General features: G+C 39.4%; 1 long non-coding RNA gene across 1 annotated transcript; it reads right to left on the bottom strand.

The window, feature by feature from the left end:
* Nucleotides 1–8268: 8268 nt before the first annotated feature.
* LOC138910602 (uncharacterized) lies at nt 8269–10468 on the bottom strand. Its single transcript, XR_011415733.1, has 2 exons — nt 9607–10468; nt 8269–8487 (listed from the first exon to the last, which is right to left on the bottom strand). It is a non-coding gene; the product is annotated as an uncharacterized lncRNA (long non-coding RNA).
* Nucleotides 10469–19423: the final 8955 nt, after the last annotated feature.

The following is a 19423-nucleotide window of genomic DNA, read 5'->3' as shown; positions in this document are numbered from 1 at the left end:
TGACGAGTGCGTGCTCAGACCTATTTGTGGAAAGTTGGCCTTTTAGGGTTCTTTTGTCCTTATATTCACTGTATATGATGTTGTTTTTGATACGTTTGAATTCCTATTTGCTAGTTTCACCTCTACATGCTTTGACTAGAGATAATTGCTTTAGGATTCACTCTTACTGTCTATTTGACCCTTATTCGACTTATCCAAAGATTTTTACCTCTTCTATCATCGTGTTATATTTTTTTTATAACTGCTTATCTTTAATTAAAATCATTATTTTCTCACCCTATAATTGTTTAGTCTTAATTGGAGTTGTGATTATCTTCCACTGCTTATCCTTATTTGAATTGTTAAATTTTCCTCGTAGTTGCTTAACCTCAAAAGGAGTTTAGATAACCTATATCTTAGTTGACTTGCCATTATTGGAACTATTTGACTCGTGTTGGCTTCTTATTATTGACTTGAATATTGTGGAATAGTGGCTACATTTTTTTTTTGTTTTCCCTTGTTAAGCTGTTCTCCTTGTGCCTAACATTCTTTACTGTGGTTATTTCTTATGAATGAGTTATACCGTTCTTGTGACTTAAATTCTTGAGTTGATTTGCTCTCCATACTTTGCATTTCTGTCATTATTGCTTTTGTACTCGTTGTGGTGATTTATGAGGTTTCTGTCGTGTTATAGTTGTTATCTCTGTTGTTTGCGCTGCATATTTAAATTGGGACTACAGACGTATTCCGGGAGATCCCCCAGCACTGCATATTTAAATTGGAACTACAGACGTATTTTGGGAGATCCCCCTGTTTTTCATATTTACTTTGGGACTACAGACGTATTCCGGGAGATCCCCCCAGCACTGCATGTTTATTTTGGGATTACGGGACGGTATTCCAGTAGATTCCCCACTGTGGTTATATCTGTGTTCGGGGCTGCAAATCTTCCATGCTCAGGTGTCACAGGGTGACTTATACTCGAAGTATATGATTTGAAAAATTTTATATTTGAAAAGTATTTATCTTGAAAGAACTATGCTTGAAGGCTAATTATTTGAAAAGTATTTATCTCGAAGGAACTATTTTTGAAGATATTTATTTGAAAGGGTTATACTTGAAAAGTATTTATCTTGAAAGAACTATGTTTGAAGGCTAATTATTTGAAAAGTTTATATTTGAAAGGTTTTATCTTGAAAGAACTATGTTTGAAGGAAGTATATTTCAAAAACAATTTCTTATTGGAAAGGATTATAATCTAAAGACCTCAATTTTTTTTAAAAAAGAAACTTACGGGTGAAAGTTTACACTTGAAGGATTTTGACTAATTTATTGGGGTTGTTGGCTGAGACCTGATGTGAAAACTATTACAGCTGCTGAGTTACTACTTGCCTTTACTGTATTGTGAATTTCTGGATTTGGGTTGTGTTTTCGTTCATTCTTCCGTGTCTTATTCTGGTGTTCCGCTGTTACTTGCTGTTTTTCCTTCCTTATTGCAGTTGCTATGTCGTTAGCCATATCTCGGGGTCCTTAGATAGATGTCATATTCTGTCATCCCTATACTTATACTTGTTCAGTTTAGTTAGACCAGTGGGTGTCTTGACTAGTCCTCGTCACTACTTCACCGATGTTAGTCTTGATACTTACTGGGTACCGCTGTGGTGTGCTCATGCTACTCTTTTGCACATTTTTTTTTGTTCTGCAAATCCAGGTACTTGTTCGTTAGTTATCTGTGTGGACTGTTACTGTGGAAACTCAAGGTAAATCTGTTGCTGCGTTCGCAGGCTTCAGAGTCACCTTTAACTTTTCGTTTTGCACTGTTTATTCTTATTTCTAGACAGTTGTATTTAGAAGTTTTCTAGCAAACACTCTGTAGAGCTTATGACTTGTACTACCGGTTTTGGGAGTTTTAAGAGATTCTGTTTAAACAATGTTGTTTTAATTATTGTTAGGCTTACCTAGTCCCTAAGACTAGGTGCCATCATGATACTCAGACGGAGGGAAAATTGGGCCGTGACACAAAACCTGAAAGAACCTAACCAATACGCAATCGATCATGCAATACCCAAATACTCATCTCGCTCAAATTCCACCATAAGCCCCCCAATAGAACTACACCATGTGTGCATATAACCGATGAATCACAACTCCTCGTAGCATAGAAGAGTAACTCACAGATCATTTCAGAACACAAATAAGCTCAGCATCAACTGAATGGCACATCCCTCAACAATAGCAGTATGGAGCCAACCAATCCGGCTCGGTATAGAATACACATCCTAATTGGGCCTACCAATGGACCCCCAAATGAGTTCTGGTCACCCATAAATAGATAAATAACCATCTGGCTAGCTTCGGCCATGACTTCACAGTCCGTAACCATGAAACAATCTGCTCCCGAAACCTCCAAATTCCAAATTTATAGGACACGTGAATCATCATAACTGATCCCAATTCTAGCCTTCGAATGACTAACACAATCTTTCATGCACGATCATCCCACAAGGAATGACTAACACAATCTTTCATATCCGATCATCCAGAAGCCTTCCATTTGATCCCATCCGGTAGAAAATCACAATACTCAACATGCTACCTCACACCGGTAGAAAATATCCATCTCAAACCATGGTGGAAACCATCCAAAATACTTGAAATCCATTTGCACATAACCAAGCTATTAGAACTGAATTTCTCTAACTCGGCCTAGCCACGCAGGTCACCAAACCCAAGAGTATTGCCACCAAAACATCTGTAAAGTCTTACCACATCGTGATTACCCAAAGAACCGATCCTACCATTACCGTACTGGTCCAACCTACCACCAAGATGTCCTATTTCTCCGAGTCCCTTCCAAATTTTTCTTCAAATTGATACTTCTCCTTGCTAAAATACCAGGATCTTTAACCACAAGTCACCCCACAAACCCTAGCATAGAACCACATCGCCCTAAGGTCCATAAGCCGCTGAATTCCCTCTTAAGCACCCCAAAAGCACCACAACCGAGGCATCCACTCTGAAAGACCTTATGTAAATTTAAAATTATCCCCCTTTCCTTTCTTATACTAAAATGTAAAATCCATAGTCATGCAGAATTATCGCAAGTCCAGGCACCATCAAATGCAAATCTCAGATTTTATGCATACACAAGTCCGGAGAAATTCTCAATTGCTATATGTAAACCTCGGACCTATTGGAACTTTCTCGAGAGTCACCCACTTTGCTCAAATCTAAAAAATTGTACCGTCCAAACGGGCTGAAAGACACGTGCCTCATTAGCTGAACATCACTCAAAGAAGTAACCCTGCCTTAATACCACTGATCAAATTCATACTTTGTGCACACTACATCCTTCAGAAATAACAACTCACTCATCCCATGATTTTCCTATACTCCTAAAGTGCCATAACCTGTATCCAGAAATTCCCTTACTCGAGTCATTCTCGAACTCCACCTCTGTAAGTCATCACTGATTTCCAAGTATACCTCAGACCAAAACAAAAATTTGACACATAACCATGAATTTAATTGTCAATAACAGACTCCCCCACTTGTCTCAACGCCATAAATTTAAACACTCGATAACTCACAATATCCATACTCTATTACTGTCATAATACCGCAGTCAGTTCAATGAAAATTCTTCTCAAGCTCATACAACGCCAACCATAAAATACCTTAATTATCCGCTAAGCTCGCATTTATTCTCTTGACAGTCAAGTCAACTTTCTCAACCAGGTTCTAATTCAAATCTCAACACATACGCCCCACTGGCAGAAAAGAAACTCTCCACTCACATTATGAGGAACATACCTATGTAGATTACTCCGCAGGGGATAACCCACCTGCTTAGCCTCAAATTGGTATCTTGTTATACCCTTTCGCAGTTACAATTTCTATGCAATCACTTAGTCTATATGAGTCCAAACTCATTAACCATACATGAGAATTTAATTTGTCCCAAAATTTAACAATGTGAAAGATCTTTCAAAACATTCATGCTCGAGACTGTACGTCACATCAAAATGAAAATCAAGCACCCAATGGCCCCTTTTACATTTCAAGGAAACACTTCTCGTCACATTTAAATCGTCTTACCACATCCCGCAGTCACATCATACTCATTACAAAGCCATTCTACCGCCCATTGAGCCACAAACTCCACACGTAGGGACATTACCAGACTTATGAGTCCAAGTGTACAAGTTACAACTGAAGCTACCGAGCATAAGCTACAATCTAATCTTGGCCTCAAGTCCTCCAGACTGGTCCATCACCAAAACATAGAATACTCATCTCGAACTTCGTTCATGGAATCATAAGCCGGCGATGCACAGCTGATACCGAGGTTGGGTCCCAACTTCAATAACCAACAATAGTTCATAACAACATAAGACAAGTAATACCAGAATTAAGTCAGCAATCAAATGCTCAACAAAAACATGATTTCTGAAAATAGTTTTGCCTTTCAAGTACATCAATGAAAACCCAAATCGTTTATCGGAGTTGCCAAAAATATGAATATGTTTGAAAACAATAATTTTTCCAAAATCCTTTCCATAATAAATAAGATATTTTATTTTCTTTCCAGATAATCAGTGTTAAACAATTGCATCACTATGACCATATGTCAATATGTGTGAGAAATCATGAATGATGTGATACCGTACAACATGAGAAAAATACATCTCTATGCCTGTATGTCATGTGTGCATGTCAATGCAATGTATCTCATAGATGAACTCATGTACTCACACTCTTAGAGTACTCAATCTCACTTTCTCACACATTTCACTCATCATGCCTAATCACTCGGTACTGTATATGGCCAATCCGGCCTAGGAAAAATTCATCCCGGAATATACACATCAAATGATCATCAGTCACCCAGTACCGAGTAGGGTCAATCCAACCAGTGGAGAAGATCCATCTCTAGGTATATAATACTTCGGACAAGATCCATGTCCAGGGAAGATCCATCCCTCAATAATATCAACCGCGCTCACTGGGGATGTATGCAGACTCCGGAGGGACTCCATCATCCCAAGAGCTATATAAAGCCTATAAGGCCTGTTGCAGGCGTGCAGCCCCGATCCACATAATAATAATAATAATATATATAAAGCCAATATGGTCTGCTGCAGGCGGGCAGCCCCGGTCCACATAATAATATCCTCACAGTCACGCTCTCGGCCTCCCTTAGTCATCAATCTCTTCAGGCTCTCTCTCATGGGCTCACAGTGTCATTAAAATAGCCCAAAAATAATGATATGATGTATCAATAAATAACAACAGAGACTGAGATATGATATGCAATGAAATAAATATGACTGAGTATAAATTTTCAATTTAAAATAAATAATTCACAATAATATGACCTCTGTGGGTCCTAATAATACTAGCACATAGCCTCAACATGATTTTTAATATGATTCTCAGCTCAATTTCTTTAACACGTAAAATTGCATGGAAAATGCCAAGATTATTTGACTACAGAATTTTACGGAAATAATTATGTCATAATTTCTATGGTGCGCGCCCACACACCCGTCACCTAGCATGTGCGTCACCTCCAAACGATTCACATAATACGTATATTCAGGGTTCATACCCTCAGCTCCAAGATTAGAAGAGTTACTTACCTCGAACAAGGCGAATCCAATGCCGAACAAGCTAAACAATTCTCAAGAAATCCCATTCTACGCGTATTAACTTACAAACGGCTCGAATCTCGTCACAATTAATTTGATTCAGTCCACACAATTTATAGGAATTAATTTCATATTAAAATACTAATATTTTCCTACAAAATCCGAAATTACACTCCAAATATTGCCCGTGGGGCCCACGTCTCGAAAACCGACAAAAGTTATAAAATCCGAAAGCCCATTTAATCACTAGTCTAACCATACTAATTTTACCAAAATCTGACCTCAACTCGACCTCCAAACCCTCAAATCTTATTTTCAAATCCTTAAGTTCAAATCCCCGATTTACACCTCAAAAACACGTAATCTAGTCGAATTATTCGATGATAATTCAATATTATGGAGTAGAATGATCACAAGTGACTTACCTCAAGATTTTTCGTGAATTCTCGCTCATGAATCGCACAACCGAGCTTGAAATGGCCAAAAATGGAAAAAGCTCGGAACTCCTCCAATTTTATTCTGTCCAGGGCCTGTCGCACCTGCGACCAGATTAGCCGCATTTGCGGCCTCGCAGGTGCGATGAAATGTCTGCATCTGTGATCGCCCAAAATGCTCCCTCCGCTTCTGCGAATCCCTGCTCGCATCTGCGACCTCGCAGGTGCGGAAATTGCTTCGCACCTGCGACCACTGCCCCTCTTCATGTCTAGTCGCTTCTGCGATGGCTGGTGCGCACATGCGGCTTCGCACCTGCGATCAGACCTCCGCAAGTGCAAAAATGCCAGAAGCAAAATTTCCAGCAGTGGTTTTTTGTCCGAATTTGATCCGTTAACCATCCAAAACTCACCTGAGGCCCCCGAGACCTCAACCAAATATATCAACAAGTCCTATAACATAACACGGACCTACTCGAGGCCTCAAATTACATCAAACAATAGTAAAACACGAATCACACATAGATTCAAGCCTAATGAACTTTGAAACTTTTAAATTCTATATCTTATGCCGAAACACATCAAATCACTCCGCAATGACTTCAAATTTTGCACACAAGTCATAAATGACATAACTAAGCTATTCCAATTTCCATAATCGAATTTCGACCCCGATATCAAAAAATCAACTCCCCGGTCAAACTTTTCAAAAATTCAACTTTCGCCATTTCAAGCATAATTCCACTACAGACCTCCAAATAATTTTACGGACACACTCTTAAGTCCAAAATCACCATACGGAGCTACTGAAATCATCAGAATTCAAATTCGAAGTCGTTTACACATAAGTTAACATCTGGTCGACTTTTCCAACTTAAGCTTTCCATTTATGAGACTAAGTGTCTCAATATATTCTGAAATCTATCCGGACCCGAACTAACTAAACTGATAGGTCATAATACAGCTATAAATAACAAATAGAGCAGTAAATAGAGGAACGAGGCTGTAATACCCAAAATGATCGGCCGAGTTGTTACAAAGTGTTTAAAAGCACTTTTTTTTAGTGCTGGAGCTTATTTTTTAAGAGCCTGTTTGGCCAAGATTCTCGGAGGACAAAGTACTTTTTGAAAAATTTAAGGTGTTTGGCCAAAATAAAAAAGTACTTTTGGCCAATAAGAGAAGCAGTTTTTCTGCTTTTGGGAAGAAGCAGAAAAATCTAGTTTCTTCCAAGAAGCAGAAAATTAATTTATTCAAGATAAAACTATCATCACCATATATATATATATATATATATATATATATATATATATGTATAACTTTTCTAAGATCAGATACATGAATCATGTAAACTTTTCAAATTCATTTTTTATCTTTTCATTTGTTTTTGCTTCTTTCGCTTAGATAGTTCTTTTTTTCTTTTTATTTTTTCTAATTTCTACCATTATTTTAAAAATAAAGATATCAAATACATGAATCATCTTGTAACTTTTCAAATTCTTTTTTGACTTTTCTTGTTTTTGATGTTTTCTTTGACTAATATTGTTTTTTTATTTTTCTAAATTAATAGATCTCCTAGAATTCTCCTAGTAACTTTAATAGATTCATCTCCTTGAATACTTTATGCAAAATGAAAAGTCCTATCTATTATTATTAATAGACTTCTTCTCCCTTTTTCTTGTACATATTCTTCTTCTTTGTCTCCTATTCCTCTTTAAAATAACAAACTAACAACCAATACAAGTACTTTTTTATAAGGTATGTTTCTTTTGTAGTGTACCAATTTATTATACGCAATATCTACTATGTACTTTTATTTTTATTCTTTTTTAACGTGCTTGCATGTACCAATGATAATACTGATTTCTAATAATATGAGTATAGTTGAATTTTTTTCCCTTGATGCTCTTATTTTTTGTATCTTTCTCTTCTTCTTTTTTGTTTTAGTTCTCTATTTGTTTAATATTATTATTAACCACATGTTCTTAATGCATGAAAGAAAGTGAGCAAGAAAATGACAATGGATAACAACTCTGAGAAGGCTAAATAGGATGCAGAAACCAACAGAACTGTCACGACCCCAAATTTTCTCTGTAGGATGTCATGATGGCACCTAATCTTTAAGACTAGGTAAGCCTAATAATTTGCGGAATCACTAAATATAAATCTGAAATTTAATTCTTAATAGTTGAATAAATAACAATTGTAAATTAAAAAAATGCAACTCCCAAAACCCGGTAGAAATAAGTCACAAGTTTCTAAGAGAAATACTAAGTGTCTCGATACATGAGTGTTTAAAGAGAATAAGGAAGACAACATAATAAAGATAGAAGGGGACTACGAGGTCTACGGATACTGGCAGATATACCTTGAAGTCTCCGCGTACGGACTAGCTCACTAATACCTGGTCTGGTAGGAAGTACCTGGATCTGCACAAAAGAATATACAGAAGCGTAGTATGAGTACACCACAGCGGTACCCAGTACGCACCAAGCCTAACCTCGGTAGAGTAGTGACGAGGTCAGGTCAGGCCCTACTGGAAATAATAAAAGACAGGGTGAAAGTTTAACAATATAATAATGATAATGACAATGAAAGTGAAACAAGTAAGGAATATGTCACAATTTAACCATACAGAATAAGGGCAAATAATACCTCTCAGAAGAAAAATAGAAATTTACAACTTCAAGGAAAACACAAAAATAACTAAAGGCAAATGCAACCATAAAGAAATATCAACAAGGGCACTCCCTGGGTACTGCCTCGTAGTCCCAAATTATTAATAAATTCACAATATCTCATTTTCTTATATCACCGCGGGAGCCTTCACATTTAACTTTAAAGAAATTATTTTTTTTCCGAAATAGCATCCCGCGTTTTAGCCACCCTTATCACATTGCATGACTTCTAGTAGTTCCCCTACTAGCCACGCGTATCAAGCCACCCTTATCTCACCGCATGCGTTTCAACACCTAGATCTTATACCACCGCATGTGTAATAATATCACAATATATCACAATTTGTACCTCAAGTGCCCAAATATTTTAACTTGCCAAAATAAGTTATCAACAACATTATTTGCACAATAAGGAGCTCACGAGTCAATCACAACGAATACAAAATCTCACAAATTATTCGTAAGCGAATAACTCAACAAAATAATATTTAACTCAACACCTTGCCTCAATACCAAAATTTTTAATGTCAAATACTTCATATTAATAATAATTCAATTAAGAAATTCAACTTTCAAATAATGAGCACAGAATAAAAGAAACAAAGTTTCAACTAAACATGTAAAGAAATTAGCATGAAAAATGTCAGGCAAATTTAAAATATAAAAATAGATCAATGATGATGAATATAACCGGATAAAATAATTTAATTAATGTGTAAGAGAGATCTACACTTTAAACAGGAATTTTTCACCATTAGCCCGTGTACACACTCGTCACCTCGCGTATACGACTTTCAACACATCACAATTATTATATCAATACCAATCCTAAGGGGAATTTCCCCACACAAGGTTAGGCAAGTCACTTACCTCGAACCGGATAATTCTTTACTCTGCTACGCCTTTGCCTCGCAAATTTGCCTCCAAAAACCTTGTATCTGATAAGCAGAATACTTTGACGATGAAGATAATAAGGTGAAGGAGAAGAACGATGTCAGTAACAATCTCAAAATCTTTAGCAACGAAATATTTCTTGAATAATAAGAATATGGGGCCAGAAAATTGACAAATTCAGATCTGAAAATCCAATTTCAATATACAAGTCTGACTTCATTTCTTTAGAAAACCAACGGTGAACAAAAAATCGTGGACCGTGAGCCTCTCCAACGACAGTGTTTTGGGTCGATTTGGAGCTGAATTTTGGGGCCTTTTGGGTGGACGTTTGGATTGTATTAGAGTTGGATTTTGGGGGGAGGGGTGGGGGGGGGGGGTTTGCTGTATTTTAGGGGGCTGTTCGGGGCTGTTTCAGAGTCATTTTTGGACTGAGAAAGAGGGCTTATTTGGGGGTGAATTTCTAGCTCGTTTTTGAGCCTTTTGTTTTTCAAGGTGTTTTGAGGTGGATTATGGGACTGATTTTTCTGGGTTTGGAGTGTTATTTTGCTGGTGTTTGGTGTTAGTTTCAGCTGGGTTTCATGGTAATTTATGGAGGAAAGGGGGCTGTTTTTGAGTTTGGTTTTAGTGACGAAAATGGTATTTTCAACTTATTTCCATGGTTGGATATGGAGTTTTTTGGAGTAGTTTTGGGCTGGAGTTTTTGGTTGGTTTTTATGGAATTTTTGTGGAGCTAGGTGGTGTCCTAACAATGGTGAAAAATGGAGTTGATTTGCTGATTTTGGTGTAAAGAAAAAGGGAGGAAACAGAGGAGTATTATCCAAGAAGAAGACAATGCCAAATTTTCCTTTGTGTTCTCCCCACGCCCGTTCTCTCTCTTTTTCACGTGTTATCTCTATCTATCTCCCCGACAAGTCACATAATTATAATTGAACACAGGATAAGCAGTAAATGGGGAAATGAGGCTATAATACTCAAAACGATCGGCCGAGTCGTTACATTCTCCATCTCTTAAACAAACGTCCGTCCTCAAATGGGTTTGAATTATACCTGTAGTCTCAAATAGGTGTTGATATTTTCTCTGTATCTCCCGCTCAGTCTCCCAGGTAGCTTCTCTGACTGGCTGGCCTCTCCATTGCACTTTCACTGAAGCTATGTTCTTTGATCTCAACTTTTGAACCTGCCTGTCCAAAATAACTACCGGCTCCAAATCATAAGTCAAATTTCCATACAACTGCACTGTACTGAAATCCAAAATATGAGACGGATCTCCGACGTACTTCCGGAGCATGGATATATGAAACACTGGATGAACACCCGTTAGACTAGGCGACAATGCAAGTTCATAGGCCACCTTTCCAATCTTCTTAAGTATTTTAAAAGGCCCAATATACCTAGGACTCAACTTGCCCTTCTTCCCGAACCTCATAACACCTTTCATAGGCGAAACCCCGAGTAAGACCCGCTCACCAACCATGAATGCAATATCACGAACCTTCTGATCTACGTAAATCTTTTGTCTAAATTGGGTTGTACGAAGTCGATCCTGAATCAATTTAACTTTTTTCAAAGCATCCTGAACCAAGTCTGTACCCAATAGCCTTGCTTCACGAGGCTCGAACCAACCCACTGGAGACCGGCACCGCCTCCCTTATAAGGCCTCATACGGAGCCATCTGAATGCTCGACTGGTAGCTATTATTGTAAGCAAACTCCGCAAGTGGTAAGAATTGGTCCCAAGCACCCCCACAATCTATCACACACGCACAAAGCATATCCTCCAATATCTGGATAGTGCGCTCTGACTGTCCGTCCGTTTGAGGGTGACATGTTGTACTTAACTCTACCCGAGTACCCAACTCACGTTGTACGGCCCTCCAGAACCGTGATGTAAACTATGTACCCCGGTCAAAGATGATATATACCGGTACACCATGAAGCCTGATAATCTCGCGAATATAAACCCGAGCCAGCTGCTCCGATGAGTAAGTAGTAACCACCGGAATAAAATGAGCTGACTTGGTCAATCTATCCACAATCACCCAAACTGCATCGAACTTCCTCTGAGTCTGTGGGAGCCCAACAATGAAATCCATAGTGATCCGCTTCCATTTCCATTATGGAAGCTCTAACTTCTGAAGCAATCCACCCGGTAGCTGATGCTCATATTTCACCTGTTGACAATTTTGGCGCCGGACGACATACTCCACTATGTCTTTCTTCATCCGTTTCCACCAATAGTGCTGCCTCAAATCCTCATACATCTTCGCGGCACCTGGAGGAATGGAGTACCGCGAGCTGTGAGCCTCCTCGAGAATCAACTCACGCAAACCATATATATTGGGCACATATAGCCTGCCCTACATCCGTAATACACTATCATCTCTAATAGTGATTTCCTTGGCATCACTGTGTTGAACCGTGTCCTTAAGGACAAGTAGATGAGGGTCATCATACTGATGCTCCCTGATACGATCATACAAGGAAGACTAAGAAACCACACAAGCCAAAACTTGGCTCGGCTCGGCTCGGAAACATCCAATCTAATAAACTGGTTGGCCAAGGCCTGAACATCCAAGGCTAAAGGCCTCTTTGTTACTGATAAATATGCTAAGTTGTCCAAACTCTCTGCCTTAGGACTCAAGGCATCAGCCACTACATTGGCCTTCCTGGAGTGATAGAGAATGGTGATATCATAATCCTTAAGTAACTCCAAGCACCTCCGCTGCCGCAAGTTAAGATCCTTCTGTTTAAATAGATGTTGTAAACTGTGGTGATCGGTATATACCTCACAGTGGACACCATACAAATAATGCCGACAAATTTTCAAGGCATGAACAATAGCTGCTAACTCAAGGTCATGGACCGGATAATTCTTCTCATGTACCTTTAACTGTATGGACGCATAGGCAATCACCCTACCGACTTGCATCAACACTACGCCGAGACCAATGTGCGACGCATCACAATACACAATATAAGACCCTGAACCTGTAGGCAATACCAATAATGGGTTGTAGTCAAAGTTGTCTTGAGCTTTTGAAAGCTCTTCTCACACTCCTCGGTCCACGTGAACGGAGCACCCTTCTGGGTCAATCTGGTCATAGGTGCGGAAATAGAAGAGAAACCCTCTACAAATCGGCGATAATACCCCGCCAAGCCAAGAAAACTCCGGATCTCTGTAGCTGATGACGGTCTGGGCCAACTCTTCACTGCTTCAATTTTCTTCGGATCTACCTGGGTCCCCTTGTTCGTTACTACATGACCCAAAATTCCTACTGAATCAAGTTAGAATTTACACTTTGAAAATTTTACATACAACTTCTTTTCTCTCAAAGGCGATACACTGGGCCGAACAAAACCCTTATCAAGTAGTTCCTGTAACTGCTCCTTTAATTCCTTCAATTCTGCTGGGGCTATACGATATGGTGGAATAGAAATGGGCTGAGTTCTCGGTAACAAATCAATGCCAAAATCAATATCCCTGTCGGGTGGCATATCCGGAGGATCCGCTGGGAATACATATGGAAAATCCCTTACTACTGGAACTGACTCCACGGAAGGTGTCACGATCCAACTCCATATCAGGCCGTGATGGCGTCCAACACCATTGATGGACAAGCCAACAGTGAACAACTTAGTGATTTCCCATTTAGATTTACTTATTTTTAAAACATTTGGTAAATAAAGAATTTTTAAGGCAGATAAAATGGAAACATCTAAAAGCAGTTATAACTATTGAATTACAACCCAAAAACCAAAGCCTACTAATATGTGCCGAGATCTGGTGTCACAGTATGCAGGCAATTAGTAGAATATACAAAAGATGACTATCCTACTGTCTGAAACAAAATAGATAGATAAAAACAAAAGAGAAACTCCGGCATGCTGTTGAACGGCTCAGAAGGGGCAGCTCACCGTGAAGTCTCGGTCCAAGATCAAGTATGCGCGCCAGGCGGGTAACTAGATGCACCAGCCTCAGATACTGTACAATTAAGTACAAAAATATAGTATGAGTACATAAACAATATGTACCCAGTAAATATCCTGCCTAACCTCGAAGAAATAGTGATGAGGGGTCGACTTGACACTTACTAGGCCAATAATAATATAATTAAAGTACGATGCTAAGCGTGGATATCATGAGTGATACTGTTATTTCAACAACAGGAAGAGATAGGTCCTTCTTTCATAATTATAACATAAATTTCAGTAATACTATTTTGCAACTTACATTTCAAGGCATTTAAGCAGAATAAATCATGGAGAATTTTCAAATAATTAGCATGCGCAATTATGCTAAGGTCGTACGACCCGATCCAACAAAATATTTAAACGGTGCACTGCCGGAGGGTCGAACGACGCGGACCATAGATGCATCTATTTACTACCGAGGTGCTCGGCCTGATCCACAAATAACAATTTTTTTCAAGAAAACACAGGTTTCTCATTTACAGTCAACTATCTCATACAAACCTTCAAGTAAGTGAATTTAACATTATACAATTCTTTTATCAATTTCTATCATAACTTAAGTGATTATATTAGCAAGTAAGGGCATAACCATTCCATGTATAGCATGATACGGGTTCTAAGCTACTCGGACAATAGCATAATAGTAGCTACGTACGAACTCTCATCACTTCGTACGTACGTAGCTCCCACAATTAGGTACAAACATTTATTTAATTCACCTATGGGGTTAATTCCCTCTTACAAGGTTAGAAAGGAGACTTATCTCGCCTCAAAGTCTACTTCCCAATTCAAGAACGGGCTCAAACCTCCAAATTTGACACCAAACGACTAGAAGCTAGTCAAACATTACCTAAACTAATCAATCTATGCTCAAAAGTTCATAATTCCACCATTTAAGTGATTACCCAACCTAAATTGCAAGATTCCTAAAATTCACTCCTGAGCCCACATGCTCGGATTCCGGAAATTTTAAAGAAAGTTGTTACCCACGACCTAAGGAACATAAATATATGATTATCACTAAGTTTCATGGTCAACTTCGTGGTAAAAATCTCATTCTTGTCAAACCCTAGGTTTTTCATCTAACCCATGATTCCTACTAATTTTCATGTTGAAATCTACCCAAAATCTATGTATTGAACTCACAATAAGTAGAAAGTACTTTCCTCCAAAAGCTAGGTGGACATCCCTCTGAAGAAGCTCCAATATTCGCCTAAAGAGTGAGCGAAAATGAGTGAAAATGGCTTCAGTCCCGTATTAATTGAACCTCACCGCCCTATCGATTTTCACACCTGCGGTGCATAGGCCGCACCTGCAGATCCACTTCTGCAGAGCAGGTGTCTGCTTCTGCAGAGTTGGCTGGGCTGGCTGGGGCCGCATCTGCGGAAGGCTCCCGCTTCGGCGTAGAAGGAGTCGTATCTGCGTAACCTGGCTGGCCATCCTTGGATTGCATCTGCAGGGACTTGGCTCGCACCTGCGAGATCACACCTGTGGATGGCCAACCGCAGGTGTGGTTATGACAGATCTGGAGCACTCAGTTGTAGTTCCAAATTCTCAACTTAGTCCGAGCCTCATCCGATTGGCACTCGGGGCCCCGCCCGAATATATCAATAAGTTTGGAATCACAAAACGGACTCGCTCGAACTCACGGAATGTCCGAAACAACATTAAAACTCAGAATCACACCCTAAAACCGATTGAATCAAACTTAAGAAGTTCAAGTTCTTCAATTTACTACCAATGCGCCGAAACGTACTTATACTACTCGGAATGACATCAAATTTTGTGTGCAAGTCTTAAATGATACTACGAAACTATTCCCGATATCGGAAATCCGTTCGGACTTCGATATCACCCAAACCCACCCCAAACCAAATTTTATAGGACTTCTAAAACTTTCAAGAACCAACTTACACTATTGGGCGCCAAAAGGCTCTCGGGTCATCCAAACCAATCCGAACATACGCCCAAGTCCGAAATCATTATACGAACCTATTGGAACCGTCAAATCCCGATTCCGAGGTCGTTTACTTAAAATGTTGACCGAAGTCAAACTTGGCCTTTTAAGCCAACCGTAAGGAACCAAGGGTTCCGATTCCAACCCAGACTCTTCCAAATCCCAAACCAACCATCCCCACAAGTCATAAATTAGTAAAAGAAAGTACGGGAAGTCTTATTTAGGGGAACGGGATTCTAAAAAGCAAAACAACTGGTCGGGTCATTACAGTAGGAGTATCAACACTAACATCTCTCACATAGGCCAGATACACATCACACCCCTTCTCAACCATTCGTTGAGCCTTAAGAAATGAAACAACCCTACTAGGAACATGATCCAAGGTACCTCTCCACTCTAGCCATGGTAGACCTAACATAGCCAATGTCACCGTCTTGGCGTGACAATCAAGGATAGCGTGATAGGGCGACAACCGGTCCATGCATAAAATAATATTGAAATCTACAATACTGAGCAATAATAAATCAGATCTGGTCTCAAAACCACTGATAATAATTAAACACGACCGATACATGCGGTCAACAATAATAGAATCACCCACAGGTGTAGATATGTAAACAGAAGAACTCAAAGAGTCACGGGGTTGTAATGACCCAACTTGTCATTTTGAGTAATTACTCTCCTTTCTACTATTTTAAGTCTTGAATAGCTTCATATGATATATTATGACTTGTATGCAAAGTTTGAGGCCAATCAGACTTGATTTGCTATATTTCGATATCGCTTTTTCAAGATTTAAGTGGTATCAAAATGAGAAAATGAGCTCCAAATTCAGTTTTATTGAATAATTAGATCCGTATTGAAATTTTTGAGCAATAGCAAAGAGAATCGTCAAATTCGGACATCGTATGAGAGAGTTATGCCCATTTCCGTGTAGGAAAAGATTTCCCGTCGCCGCGAGCGCCCAGGGCAGCGTGGAGCGCTAGCCCTGGCGCTGAGATGTTTAAGGGTACTGTAAATAGCACCACAGGCAGCGCCCCATTCTACTTGTGACGCTCGAAAGCACCATAGGCTCTATAAACGGGGTTTTTGGCCATTTTTGACAAAAATAAAGTTGGGGAACTTGGTTTGGTCAATTTTTGGGTGATTTTCACTGGTAAACATTGGGTTAAGTATTAATTATCCTATATTGATTATATTTCATGATTCCATACTCATTTACATCATGAATCCGTGAATTTATGGAAGAAAAATCAGATTTTTGTAAAATCTTCCAAAAATGTAAAATGAAGATTTGAAGGTCAATCCGATATCAGAATTTGATAAAATTGGTATGGGTGGGCTCGTAATTGAATGAGTTGTTGGATTTTGTGAGTTTCATCAGATTTTGTGACTTGGGCCCCACTATTGATACTTCTAGTTAATTTTAGATTTATTTGTGAAATTTAGCATTTTCATATGGAGTTGATTCCTACACCTCGTGTTGATTGTATCGAATTATTTTGACTAAGATTCGAGGTGTTTGGAGGCCGAATCATGAGAAAAAGGCTTATTGGAATAAAGAATTGCTTGGATTAAAGTAACACTTCTAAACTTGGTTCTGAGGGTATGAATCCCCAAAATTTGGTATGATATAAATTGTTTGGAGGTGACACATACGATATGTGACAAGTATGTAGACGTGTACCATAGAAATTGTGTCTTGAATAAATCCTGTGCAGTTGTAAAATTAATGAATCATGTTATTATCTGAATATTCTCCTTGTGTTAGGAAATTGAGCTGAGACTCTTATTAAAGATCATGTTTAGGCTACGTGCCAATATTTTGGGACCTATGGGATCGTGTTGCTGTTGAATTAATTGTTTTAAATTGAAAATTCATACTGAGTCATATTCATGTCATTACATATCATATCTCAGTCTTTGTTGTTATTTATTGATACATCATATCATTATTTTCGGGCTATTTTTATGACATTGTGAGCCATGAGAGAGAGACTGGTCGTGGGCCTGATTGTGCAGATAATTATGGGATCGGGCTGCACGCCACAACATGTCATATTGGATTTATATACTTTATTATTATACGTATCGGGACTTCCCACCTGCAGTAAGCCATATAGGCTTTATATAGTGCTTGGGCTGAAGGAGTCCCTCCGAGAGTCTGCACACACACCCAGTGAGCGCGGTTGATTTATAGCGCTTGGGCTGAAGGAGCCTCTCCAGAGTTTGCACACACCCCAGTGACCGCGGTTGATTTATATTGAAGGATGGATCTTCCCTGGACATGGATCTTGTCCGAAGCATTTATATTAAAGGATGGATCTTCCCTGGGCATGGATCTTGCCCAAAGCATTTATATTGAGGGATGGATCTTACCTGGATATGGATCTTGTCCAAAGCATTTATATTGAGGGATAGATCTTCCCTGGGCATGGATCTTGCCTGAAGCATTTATATTGAGGGATGGATCTTCCCTGGGTATGGATCTTGACCGAAGTATATATATATATATTTGGGATGGATCTTCCCTGGGCTGGATTGGCCTTATACAGTACTGAGTGACTGACTGTCAGTTGATGGATATACATATATATTTGTGATGGATCTTCCCTAGGCTGGATTGGCCATATACAATACTGAGTAATTGAGTATTTTAGATTGTGAATACATGGAGTTTTCACTAAGGTGCATCACATACAGTATGTACATTGGCAGTATTGATCTATTTCACTTGTACTGAGTTTAACTGTTGAACTTGAAAGCATGCCTATATTTTTGTACCATTATTTATACTGGATTGTACCTGTGGAGCTCATCATTGCTTTCAGCCTAGAGGTTAGTTTTGTTACTTATTGAGTTGGTTGTACTCATACTACACTCTACACCTCGTGTGCAGATCCAGGTTCTGTCGGACATGGCAATTATTAGATTTCATAGTACGATTAGTTGGGGATTATCAAGGTGGCTGCTTGGCGTCCACTGACCTTGTCTCTCTTTCCTTCAGTTATTGTACTATTCTATACTTTCAGATAGTAATTTTTATCAGTCAGACATTGTATTTATATTAGATGCTCATATACTCAGTGACACCGGGTTTTGAGAGTGTTATATTTGAAATTGGGAGATTTCTTCCACTGAATTTAATTATTTTGTGTTCAAATTTAAAATATATGGTGGTTTATTGAGATTTTTGACTTGCCTAGTATTGCGATGGCAACCATCACGACAGGTGAGATTTTAGGTCGTGACAGGGGTACGCCCAAATACAGGGCAAAATAAGATTAAGCATAAGAATAAGTGGAGCCTGGATCAAATAAGACTGATGCATCCTTGTGACAGACTAGAACAATACCTGTGATAACGGAATCGGATGCAACTGCTTCCTTCCTAGCAGGAAGGGCATAATATCTGGCATGGCTTCCCTCTCTAGGGCGACCCCTACCTGTCCGACCTCCGCCTCTAGCTGGCTGTGCGGGTGGAGTGGCAGCTGGTGCAGTAATCATGGCCTGAGAAGCTTGAGGGCCCTGTGGAATGGGTGGGGCCTCAGAAATCTGTGGAGGTGCACCCCTCCTAAATCTGGGGCAATCCCTCATTATATGAGGAGTGTCACCGTACTCAAAATAAGCCCTCGGAGGACGTGGCTGTTGGGAATGGCTCGGGCCTGATCGACTGGATTGTCCGTTGAAAGCACCCCGTACAGGAGGTAGAGTAGACACTGGCAGTGCATAATATGGAACCTAGGGTCTGGGAGTAGCCGGAATACTGCTGAAAGCTGGAAGTGTTGAATGAATTGGACGGCTCACATAGCCTCTACCATGACGGGCTGCAGCTGGGGCACGATAATTGTTATATGTGCCGGAAT

Source organism: Nicotiana tomentosiformis, chromosome 4 (assembly GCF_000390325.3).
Source record: "Nicotiana tomentosiformis chromosome 4, ASM39032v3, whole genome shotgun sequence".
Taxonomy (NCBI): domain Eukaryota; kingdom Viridiplantae; phylum Streptophyta; class Magnoliopsida; order Solanales; family Solanaceae; genus Nicotiana; species Nicotiana tomentosiformis.
The sequence above is the reverse complement of the archived record's forward strand: the minus strand, read 5'-3'. Positions and strand labels throughout refer to the sequence as shown.